Source organism: Paramisgurnus dabryanus, chromosome 4 (genome assembly GCF_030506205.2).
Source record: "Paramisgurnus dabryanus chromosome 4, PD_genome_1.1, whole genome shotgun sequence".
In the NCBI taxonomy this organism is placed as follows: Eukaryota; Metazoa; Chordata; class Actinopteri; order Cypriniformes; family Cobitidae; genus Paramisgurnus; species Paramisgurnus dabryanus.
Window position 1 is genome coordinate 9,428,616 of NC_133340.1, and position 12,795 is coordinate 9,441,410.

Genomic DNA, 12,795 nt, shown 5'->3' on the forward strand with positions numbered 1-12,795 from the left:
TGTGTTTGTGTTTAATCGATTGTCCTTATAACTCAGTTGTGTCCCTTTAATACACACTGCCATCACTTTTGTGTTTGTGTTTAATCTATTGTCCTTATAACTCAGTTGTGTCCCTTTAATACACACTGCCATCACTTTTGTGTTTGTGTTTAATCATTTGTCCTTATAAATCAGTTGTGTCCCTTTAATACACACTGCCATCACTTTTGTGTTTGTGTTTAATCATTTGTCCTTATAAATCAGTTGTGTCCCTTTAATACACACTGCCATCACTTTTGTGTTTGTGTTTAATCATTTGTCCTTATAAATCAGTTGTGTCCCTTTAATACACACTGCCATCACTTTTGTGTTTGTGTTTAATCATTTGTCCTTATAAATCAGTTGTGTCCCTTTAATGCACACTCCCATCACTTTTGTGTTTGTGTTTAATCATTTGTCCTTGTAAATCAGTTGTGTCCCTTTAATGCACACTGCCATCACTTTTGTGTTTGTGTTAAGCTATGTCCCATTAATTCACGTTGGACCCTGTAATACACTTTAAAGTCATGTGTGTGTGTGTTCATAATCACTGTCCTCATAATAACGTTTGTCATGGGTGGGGCTTCCATCTAATTATCAAATGTCCTCATAAATGCGCATTTTGTCTGGTTGCTATATTATACATTGTGTTGTGTGTAAACAAACTTTGAAGTGAAATCTGTGTTGTATGGCTCAAAATAAAATTTTTGATATCCTCCACATCACTGTAGAGCAAGTGGAAAGGGGTGTCCCCCTAATTCAGCAAAAAACTGGTTTGGGCTGAAGTGTCCTTGTAAATCACAAAAACCAGTATGTGTGTGTGTGTGTGTGTGTGTGTGTGTGTGTTTTCTTTCCTAACAGATGGTTTTAAATAATGATTAAAGTGTTTCCTTAGAAGTAGTATTGCAGTAAAAGATTTAATATGTGTTTATCTATCTAAAGAAGTTAATGTGTGCCTTATTCATATAACCAATTTTACGAATAATGAAATGATGTCATGATATTGAAATATGTTTTACATAATAATCGGTAACACTTTATTTTACGACCCGCAAAGTACCGCGTAATTAAACCGAATTTACAGCGTACCTATTTGTAACAACAGAGTACCTCTACAGTACGTACTTGTAGTTATAAGGGAATAATATTTTAAGTTTGGGGTAATAAAGGGGTAAGAATATATGGAAAATTATTCTCTAAGTATTTCATAACTACAGGGTACCTATTGTAATATTACGTGGTATGTATGACTTACGTCTATGGGTAATATGGTCTATGTGTAATAGGTTTTTTTTCATATTTGCTACTTACCTGATGAAGTGTTTTGTATAGCCTACAGTTGATGTCTACAAGCCACGTCGGCAAATAAAATATAACACACAATAAAGATAATAGCAACTTGTACCTCTTTGATCTGTATATGTATACAGGAGTTACCAGGTAACTCTTATATTTGCGGGCTGTAAATTGAAGTGGGGCTTATTCCCCGATTGTTCTGTGTATGTACCAGGTAACTCTTATATTTGCGGGCTGTAAATTGAAGTGGGGCTTATTCCCCGATTGTTCTGTGTATGTACCAGGTAACTCTTATATTTGCGGGCTGTAAATTGAAGTGGGGCTTATTCCCCGCTTGTTCTGTGTATGTACCAGGTAACTCTCATATTTGCGGGCTGTAAACTAAAGTGGTGCTTTGTTCACCTCTTGTTAATAAATGTTATAGGGTAAATACCATAAACATACAGAATATTGTTATTTTTATTTTAAAACAACTTATTTCAAAACATCTTTAAAACACTATAATTAAGCCAACACTTAATGTTTATTATCACATAACTTTTATTTAAAATAAAAAGTCATGACAATTTTTCATTGTTTTTGCGGCTTGGCTTCCTCTGTTGGTGTTCTTGTCCACTCGGATGATGAGTTGATGTCGTCTCACAAATGCTGTTCTGCATTACATATAAAAAACATAAATGAAAGCCTTCAGTAAATGTTTATTCACTGTGCCTTGACAGAAACAGAGTTTTCTAAGCCAGTTACGTTTATAAATTTTAGGCTTACTTATGTGCTAGCTAACCTGCTACCGTTAGCTAGCAACTTTCTTGAAAAACATTGTTTGAAATGCGTGAGTCATGTATTAACAAAACCAGTCACCTTATCCAGCATGCGGAACCTGCTAACATCACTCGCAGCCGTACTCCACAGTGTAGAACGTTTTTAAAACCTCTTAAAGAAATTTCACCTCAGGATCGCGTTCCAGCAAACCTCCTGCAGACGACCGCGCGCTCTACACCTGCGCAGTAGTCTACGCATGTAGTCGTCTTTTGCTTTAGCGGGAGCTGATATCTGCTGTTGTTTCATTCTGGTTTGCCATTGCATAAATTATATTTGGCTAAAATACTTGTGTTTACAGTAAATAAATTGCAAATCACCACTTCAGATATGTCCGCAAATGTAGGAGTTTCCTGGTAAATAGGGAATAAGTTGCTATTTTTATTGTACTTACCTTAAAAAAAGATAACCACATTAAATCAGCTTGACTTTTGTTATTAAAAGCAAGTAATATAGGCTACTAAAATAAAAGTGATATGCTGTTATATTTATTTGCCGATGTGGCTCGTAGACATTGACTGTATACAACATTCAGTAGTCAATATGAAAAATTCACAATAAAAAATAAATATAACATAATTTCCCCATAGACTTGACTAAGTCATACATACCACGTAATATTACAATAGGTACCCTGTTGTTATAAAATACTTAGAGTATAAATAATTTATAATTCTTCATATTCTTACCCCCTTATTACCCCAAACTTAAAATATTATTCCCTTATACCTACAGGTTACCTACCCTGTTGTTACAAATAGGTACGCTGTAAAATCGCTGTAATTACGCGGTACTTTGCGGGTCTTAAAATAAAGTGTTACCTAATAATCACTTTCATCTTACAGCTTATGTTTTTTATAAATGAATGTTTTATTAATGATTTGTTTTTAAGAAAGCATTATAACATGCTATGTGAAGTGGAGGAGTACTAGAGAGGAACTGCAGGGCTCCCAGGGATGAGAGGAGAACAGTTTGTTTTTCTTTGTCTATGTGTGTCCATCTTTGCCTATAGGCTAAAATTGGGTGTGGTGATGGAGTCAGATGGACGAGGGGAACGGCCTTTGTGGGTGGAGATTTTCTGAAGAAAGATCGACGTCACATATTATATAAATAATTGTCAAAAAAGAGGCTGGGTGTCTTCGCTTACCAGATGTGGTCATGAGAAGATCCAGCGCGCTGTTAAACTTTATCATATCTGATCAATAAATATTTGAACTTAGATATTCGTATCTTGTGCCTTTCCTCTAAATTATGAACATGCAATGGACGCCTTAAAGTCCAACAATTGGTGACCGCCGACGTTTTGTGGAGGGAAAGGAGAGAGTGAGAGGAAGGAGGGTTTCACATTGAAGAAACCAGAGTAAGGGAGGGCTCCATTTCAACACAAAAAGAGCGCTCTACTAAAACAAGGTAAGCAGAAACCTGTTGTATCGAATTCTGCTATTTGGATATACCAAATTAATTGTGTTGATAAGGAGCTCCGAACTGAAATTAATTATTTAAACAATAAGAATTGATCAGAGTGAAAAACTTTTTGAAATCTTTGAATTTTGTTATTAAATAAAAGGTTGAGGAGTCCTTTAACGCATTAGGCGTTATAAAATACCAACTCGGGTTGAAGCCCGTAGGGGGTTGAGAAACCAATGGGTGGAGGGCCCAGGAACCATCTAATTGAGTACAGTATTAAATTTAAGGGTTGAGAAACCGTTAGGTGAAAATCCTACGAATATTGTAATTTATGGTTGGAGGCCATTAGTGCATTAGGCGCTATAAAGTACCAATTTGGGTGAAAGGCCCGTTAGGTGAAATTCCTACGAATACTGTTAATGGCGGTGTAAGTTAACAGAATTAAATATAAGGTTGAGGATTCCTTTAATACATTAGGTGTTATAAAATACCGACTCGGTTGTAGCCGTAGGGGGTGTACAGCAGCCCGTGAGGTGTAAGGCCTACGAATACTGGAAAAGAAAATTGACGTCTTACTGTTATTGTTGTGGTTTTGTCTGAGAAATTGTATTGTAATAGTATTTGTACCGTGTATTGAACGTTGATATATATTATGGCTGAATTTCAGAAAGAGTGTGATGACTATGTGTGTTCACCGGTGTATGTGCCATGGCTTAAAATAATTCAATTAATGATGGCCCAAACTGATCCTAAAGATGTTAAGAAAAGACAAAAAGAGGTTGCATTAGTTAGGGGAAGTTGACAGTGGTGCAGCTGCAAAGCCAAAGGAAGTTAAACAAGGAAACAGTCAGCCAGACTCAAGTGTGACACCTACGGCTCCTCCTCCAGTTCCACCCCCAGTGAAATCGATCTACCCCTCCTTGCACACACCTCCTCCTTATGAGAAAGCCAAAGCCCCAATGCAACAGCCTGTTTTTCAAATCAATAGCGGTGAATTAAATGTAGATGTAGATTTTATTTGTGTGAAAATGTAGTGTGTCTGTGATATATTGAGTCTGTTAAAACCATAAATGGGATTAAGCAAAATCTAGCAGAAAGACAGAGGCGAAGCTTTGAAAGAAAAACAACAAATTACAGAAAAGAGTAGAGACCAAGTTATTAAAGGTGGAAATAAAGATGAACAATTAAAAAAAGGACAGAAAATTGTTAAAAGGTGAATGACACAGATAAATTGTATAAAGGACAAAAAGATTTAACAAAATGAAGAGGAGTCTTCATCTGATGATGGAAGGTGGTCACAAGATAAATTTTATTTTAAATTGAAAGGCAATATTTTGCAATGGGTTAAGTTAAACCTTGAAAGGCTGAAAGCTCTCATCCTTTGACATTCAAGAAAGTGACTAAAAAGCTGGCAAGAAACAGACAATGAAAAACTGTGTGTGACATCAAAGTGTTGGAGTTGCAAAGAGAGGAGTAACTCATAAACTGGACTGAGAACACATTCTATTTGAATGGGACTATAATTGAACTCAAGCAGTGAAGGGGGCACTGCATATGGTCAGAGACAATTACAAGGATGAAACACCAAAAAGACTGAGTGGAATCCAGAAAGAGACTCACAAAGACAATAATGTTCTTGGAGGCAAGAGAAACTGGACAATACTTCACTGGACACTGAACTTTTTCATCTTCATACGAGCCTTTGACTGAAAAAGGGGAAAGAGTAAACAGCCGTTCAATGTTTAGTAAAGACCTTGTTACTATAGGGACACAGACAATCTTTATGAGAAAATCAGCTAGACACATTTAAAGGCTGATCAAGAACTTAGGTGTGATTACCTGTTCTGAAATCAAATCAGACTCCTATTAATCTGACAGGAAGAAATGCATAATTGAATTTGGTATCTACAGAGGAAGTCAGAATTCCACTGATGGTACTGAGCTAAAAAGCAAATATAAATGGCACAGAACAGCTATGGCAGAAAGGAAATTAAAATAGATAAAAGAAATAAATTGAAAACGAAAAAAGAACACCATAGAACACTGTAAAATGTAAACAAGAAAAGCTGTGAGAATAGAAAAATAACTGATTATTGTAACAAACTTTGTATTTAAGGAAATTGCCAGCCCAGACATCATATATGTGCATGAAGGTGTTCACATGGCAGATCTCATCACTGAGGGTGAGCCGCATGATTGCATACCATTGACTGATATAAAAATTATTGTTATTGTAATTAATTATAATTGTTATACCATTGACTGAAAAAGCAAACAAATTGAGAGATGGTTTGTTCGCGGTACCACTGACAACTCCCCCATCGGTAATCTAAATGTTTACAGATGGTTGTTGTTTTAGAGCATCAGATGGTTCGCTAAAGGCAGGCTTTGCTGTGGTTGAGCAAGTTGAGGGTGATTTTGTAACAAGACTGAGTGGTAAATTGGAGGGTAAGCAGTCAGCACAGAGAGCTGAAATGGTAGCTGTTATCAAAGCCTTGCACTACACTGGTGAAGAGAGGGTGGTTGTTTATAGTGACTCTGCATATGTGATTGGTGCAGTATATATGGAACTGCCATATGGCAGATAGGTGGGTTTGAAACCAGGAAAGGCCGGCCTATAGTAAATGCTAGCAAAGCCTGACACATACTACAGGCTGTGAAGGTACCTAATGGAGTGGCTGTTGTCAACTGCCTAATAAACCACTTATATCCCCAACCATGGTTTCCCAAGACAAAGTTAGATCTGACAAACTGACAAACACGCAATGGAATTGACATATAGTTTCGGGGCTGCTTATCACCCCAATGTTAGAGCTAAGATGAAATAGTGAACCTGACTTTGACGTTGAAACTTGACTTGACACACTCTGTGCACAGACAAAAATAACATGGCTTGAGGCATTACCAATTGCATTAATGACTATTCACTTTTCTGTTAACAGGATTTCTGGTTTCACAACCTTTGAATTGCTTACAGGTCGACAGTTTCCAGGCCCACGGAACGCCTTGGTGTAGGATCCAATCCTGCCACTAACTAATGCTGTTTATTTCTACAAACTAACTGCTCTGATTAAACATTTTTCTTGCCAGGCTACCACACAACAAAATTGTGAGAACGACCCAGCTGTTATAAATGATGTTTAGGTTTCTAACATACACAGGTGTGGACCTGAGGACTCAGGTCCAAGAGAAGGAGAGTGTTGAAAGTGAAAGTGAATCAGCTGGAATACAGAGAGGACAAAACAGGAAGTGGTAACACATCAGTGGTAACACTCACACAACACCAACAACAAAGTCAACAAACATTCTGTAAAATTGTGCATAAAAAAGGTGACATTTTTTCCAGCCCAGTAACAGAACCCCTAGCACACTGTGTGAGCACAGATTGTGCCTACGGAGCAGGTATAGCCGTACAGTTCAAAACGAAGTACGGTACACAAAAGGTTGTAAGACAGAACAAACACACAGGTGAATGTGCAGTTAGTTACCCATGAGGACGACGGCAGATTGATTTTTCATTTAATAATAGAACAAAATTGTACTGATTTACCAATATATGAGAATTTTACCTACAGCCTCAGATGTATGAGAGAGTGGTGTGAGAAAGAAAACATAACAAGTGTATCCACTCCCCGGCTGGGGTGTGGACTGGATAAATTGGATTTCCACAAAGTGCTGGAAATCCTGACAGAAGGGTTTAGAGACCTGAATATCACAATTGCCATATATTCATTATAACCTGATTGCTTAAGAGTTTTGAGTTTTCTATAATTATTACATTTTACATTACTGTTGATTTTCTTAAAGTTTCGTATAATAATATAGTTTACTTTTCCTGTGTGGATTTGAGTCCACAAGAATGAAGTTGTACAGAACCTGGATGAGGAGGAAGAAGAAAATGTGTGACCTCTTTCAGAGGTCAAGAGAGGGAATTGTGGGATTTTTATGTTGTTTTATTAATCAGTATGTTATGTTATAATTCATATGTGCCATTATGCTTTCTGTGCTGAGATATGTGAGTAAATGTCTGTGTGTAAAGTTGAGAGGCTGTGGTTTCGGTTGGGGGAGAAACAGCATATGCTGAGGAATTTACGCCTGGCATTGATCAAGATAAGAGAGAGGCCTGAGGGAGAAAAGCAAACAGGGAACCATGTTTAATATTCACAGGATAAAATATGCAATGTATTTCTTACTTAATCAGTATTAATCATTGAATAATTGATGTAATAAATATAAGATGTTGTCTTTGATAAATGTGTATTAACCAATGAAATGAAGGTTGCATACAGAATAACCTAATGGGGGCAGGGCAGCTCAACCTTGAAGAACAGAATCTCCTCTGTGTGTGCGTGTGTGTGTGTGTGTGTGTGTGTGTGTGTGTGTGTGTGTGTGTGTGTGTGTGTGTGTGTGTGTGTGTGTGTGTGTGTGTGTGTGTGTGTGTGTTTTCTTTCCTAACAGATGGTTTTAAATAATGATTAAAGTGTTTCCTTAGAAGTAGTATTGCAGTAAAAGATTTAATATGTGTTTATCTATCTAAAGAAGTTAATTCAATTCAATTCAATTCAATTTTATTTATATAGCGCTTTTCACAAAAGTCAATTGTTTCAAAGCAGCTTTACATAAATAGAAGCAGTGAAAAGCACAGAAACGACAGATAGCACAACAGAATACATGATAGCATGAGCAGTTAAATTTGCTGCGGCTATGACTCAATATTATAATTGCACGTATTACTAAAGCAACGTATAGTAGAGGAAGCTATGTAAAGCCCAAAAAGGCTGCCTCCTCGGGGTGAAAAACCCCCTAGGAGAAAAAAAAACCCCGGGCTTTTATCCGAGGAAAAAAAAGTCCTAGGAGGGAAAAACCCTTGGGAGAACGGAAATGGAGATTTAGCGGAGATTAAGCGGTTCTGCCGGTGATCGTTGGTCAGGTATCAGCTGGGCATAACGTTGAAGGACAGCCAGTAGATCAGAGGTGTGCCGACTTTCACATCTACCGGGACTGGGTCTGTTTGTCTCGTCCTCGGGTCGAGGACGAGACAGGGAGAGAAAAACAAAATCGTATTAGCGTAGCGGCCGTTCATATGTATTGAAGTGTCACACAGTGATGTGGTTTAACTCAGCTTAGTTCCAGACAGACTAAATATTGCGGCATAATTATGTTATCCACAGTTGAGGATTTAGCAAATTGGGGGCCCAATGCGAGGGTATATATGGTAAATAAGGGTCACCTTCCGATCTTTAAGAGAAAATGAAACCTGACGACCCGTTTGACTAAGGCCTAAAGCCCCACTGTCGTCGTTAATGCAGGTTCAGTGGCAAACGGGTCTATATTGTATACCATTTACAGGACCAGGAGAAAACGCCAAAAACATCGCAACCCGACCATACGTGTTAACCCGTTTGACTAAGGCCGGAAGCCCCACTGTCGTCATTAATGCAGGTTCAGTGGCAAACGGGTCTGTATGCCATACTATTCATAAGACTTACGATAGCGCCAAAATCGCTGCTGTGCGGCAGACGTTGGCGATATGACTATCAAAGGATAAGTTGCTGTCGAACATCACACCTAAGTTCCTAACCGTGGAAGATGGCACCACAGTACAGCCATCTATGTGCAATTTGTAATCTGACATATTATGTTTGTAGCGATTTGGTTCAATAATAAGTACCTCTGTCTTATTGGAGTTGAGCTTAAGAAAGTTATGTGCCATCCAGTCACTAACATCGCTAATGCAGTCTTTTAGCTTAGAAAACGTGTGTGTTTCACTGGGATGCGAGGAGATGTAAAGCTGGGTATCATCCGCATAGCATGAAAACTTATGTTATGTTTCCTGATAATGTCTCCTAGGGGTAACATGTATAACGAGAACAGGATAGGACCTAAAACTGATCCCTGCGGTACACCGTATTTAACCAGGGAGTGATATGACTCTTCCTCATTTACATAAACAAAGTGATAGCGATTGGTTAGATATGACCTAAACCAGGCTAGCGCCTGACCACTGATACCAACATAGTTTTCTAGTCTATTGAGTAGGATTCTGTGGTCTATTGTGTCAAATGCTACACTAAGGTCTAGTAATATAAGAATTGAGATTTCACCACGATCGGATGTTAATAGGAGGTCATTTGTAACTCTAAGCAACGCTGTCTCTGTGCTATGGTGGGGCCTGAATCCTGATTGGAACTTTTCATATGTACTATTATTTGTCAAGAATGTGCGTAACTGGCTTGCCACTACCTTTTCTAATATTTTCGAAAGAAAAGGGAGATTTGAGATTGGTCTAAAGTTTTTAAGTTCTCCTTGGTCAAGCTGTGGTTTTTTAATCAGCGGTTTAATAACTGCTAGTTTGAAAGCTGTTGGAACGTATCCTATTTCTAGCGATGAGTTAAAGATATTTAGAACCGGGGTTGACACTACAGGGAATACTTCTTTAAGTAGTTTTGTGGGAACGGGGTCTAATATACAGGACGATGATTTGGATGATGTGACTAGTTTAGAGAGCTCATCTATTGTAGTAGGTTTAAATGAATCAAGATGTTCGCATGGTAGTCTAGTGTTAAGTGAACTAATGGGTAGAGTGGTGGCTGCCTGGGTACCTACGATGTTTTCCCTAATAGCCGAAATTTTGTTAGAAAAGAAGTTCATGAAGTCGTTACTATTGTGTTGAAGTTTACTATTGGTTTCTGTTTGTTCTTTGTTTCTAGTCAGTTTCGCAACTGTGCTAAAGAGGAAACGAGGGTTATTATGATTCTCATTTATAAGCTTGCTAAGATATGTAGATCTGGCGGTTTTAATAGCCTGTCTGTAGTGTTTAACATTCTGTTTCCATGCTGCGCGCCATACTTCTAACTTTGTGCTTCTATAATTTCTTTCCATTTTTCTAGCTGCCTTTTTAAGAGCTGCTGTGTGATGGTCATACCCAGTGCCGGCCTGAGCCTCTTGGGGGCCCTAAGCAGAATGTGTTTGGGGGCCCCCCTCCCACCACGCGGACACAAATGTCACGCTCTAATGTTACATTATAAATGAATAATAATTTAAATAATGAAAAAAATCTATACTTAAATAAAATACTTTATTCTTCAATGTGTCATGTCATATTAACAGTCTATGGAATGTTAACATTGGCCAACAAGAAAAACCTCATCTGCTGCATCATCAGCTGTGGAGACACTGACACTTGATGAAACATCAGGGGCGGGTGGAGTTGGTTGTGCTTCAAAGTACTTCAACAGTGTTCCTGAAAAAAATAGCATTGGATAAGTGCATAGTTGATCGAGCAGAATGAGTTTATTTTGCTTATTTTTCATTACTTACACAACAAGCAATAAATAAATAAATATAGGATAGCACTGTTACATCACTACCCACCATATAAATAAGATTGAAGTCCATTTTCATCACAGAAATCTCCCTACCCAACATGGTATTGGTATATATTCTCATAAAGTCCAATACCATCTCTTACCAAAGATCTTAGACAAAGAGCTCATGTGCTTTGCCTATGAAGCTGGAACGTTACCAATGTTGGAACGTTCACTTCAACACATACAGCAATGCTAGCTAGGGGTGTGATATATCACAAAACTCACGGTTCGGATCACATTATGGTTTTTGAGGCACAGATCTGATCATTTTTCGGATCAGCAGAATAAGGGGTTGGAAAAACTATTAAAAAAATGAAGAAATTACTTACAAACATTTATAAAAAGAACAAAGTTGCACATTAAGTAATGGCTAAAATTAGCATTAGGAACAGAAATCAAATCAAATGAATCATAACACTTTATTGTATGAATTAAATATAATTATTCTTTTTTAGAGCTACAGAAGTGATTTTCTCTTTGTCTTGGAAGGTTTGATTAACATTAATGACACAGACTTAAGTAGGTTAATTAAGGTTACTGTCTCTTTAAGAGAAGCACGGACCTGGTTTCTGCCTAATCTATACATAAACCGTCTAAAGACATAAACAACTGTTTTTATTGGAAAAGAGTACTGTGGAGATCATTTTGTTTGTATGTGCCCTGTCAAGAATAGAAAGATTTTATGTGTGCCCTACTAAGTGCACTTATACGCGGCGCGCTCACACAGACGGAAATACAGACAGCGGAGCATAAAAACGTTATGTTCTTTTCAGTGCCCTATTCCTCAGATATATGTTAATGGACTACAGTATGACACAAAATAGCGGAACTCTCTCTAAAGTTTAAACATCAAGTGTTAGTGTTCTGATCTCTGAAGGGAGCTGGGCTGGACAATTTAAACCGAATGGGCTTGCAGAATACTGCTCACTTTAGCGCCTTTTTGTGGGATAAAATGTTTAAAATTACTTGAAATGTTAACTTTTGCAAGCCTTTGAAACACGTGCAAATGATAAACTTTCACTATTTAAGCGCATGCGAGCCGAACCGTGGGTCGATCACGGTCACGGATTAACGTCGATCTGTCACACCACTAACACAAATTAAACATACTGTATATAATCATGCAAACATACCTTTATCTTGCTCTTTGTTCTCATCCTCGGTCCTTTTCTTTGTTCTCTTTTCGGCCCCAGAGGGATATATCCTTTTTTTTGACATGTCAAATGGCTCATCATTGTTTACAGTGAGTGACGACGTTGTGCACTTGCGCGCCGACGCGCAGGTGGCGCAGGTGTCTATGTTGCGCCTGACTAAAACGCTAGCACTGCAGACACATAGTTGTCTGCAAATCAAAATTTTCTTGTCTTTAATTATTCATTTATAAATTCGTATTCATTCATTCATCCATTTATATTACCTGTTAAAGTTATTTAATTGTATAAAAAATAAAAATAAAAAAACGATTGGGGCGGGGGCCCCCTGGTGGCCAGCGGGGCCCTAAGCAGCCGCTTGGTTCGCTTATGCCTCGGGCCGGCCCTGGTCATACCATGGAGCTGGCGGTTTTTCTTTGAATCTCTTTTTTCGAATGGGAGCAACGGCATCCAATGTGTTAGAACAGACATTGTTTAGGTTTTCTATTTCAATATCTAGATCGTCACAGTTATCTGCTACATGTTTCATTTGGGACAGGTCTGGAAGAGTGCTAATAAAGCTATCTTTAGTGGTGGAAATTATTGTTCTGGCTAGTCGGTAGCATGTTGTAGATTGAGTGATCCTATCTAGAAGTACAGTGTATGACACAAGGTAATGGTCAGAAACTGCATCACTCTGAGGTGATATTTCGACGTCATTAATATTGAGTCCGAGTGACAGAATTAAGTCTAATGTG

At 38.0% G+C, this 12,795-nt stretch overlaps 1 long non-coding RNA gene across 1 annotated transcript; it reads right to left on the bottom strand.

Annotated features, from left to right (window-relative positions):
* Positions 1 to 1,708: 1,708 nt before the first annotated feature.
* Positions 1,709 to 2,635, bottom strand: LOC141282071 (uncharacterized). The gene is made up of 2 exons (XR_012336632.1): positions 2,173 to 2,635; positions 1,709 to 1,967 (listed from the first exon to the last, which is right to left on the bottom strand). It is a non-coding gene; the product is annotated as an uncharacterized lncRNA (long non-coding RNA).
* Positions 2,636 to 12,795: the final 10,160 nt, after the last annotated feature.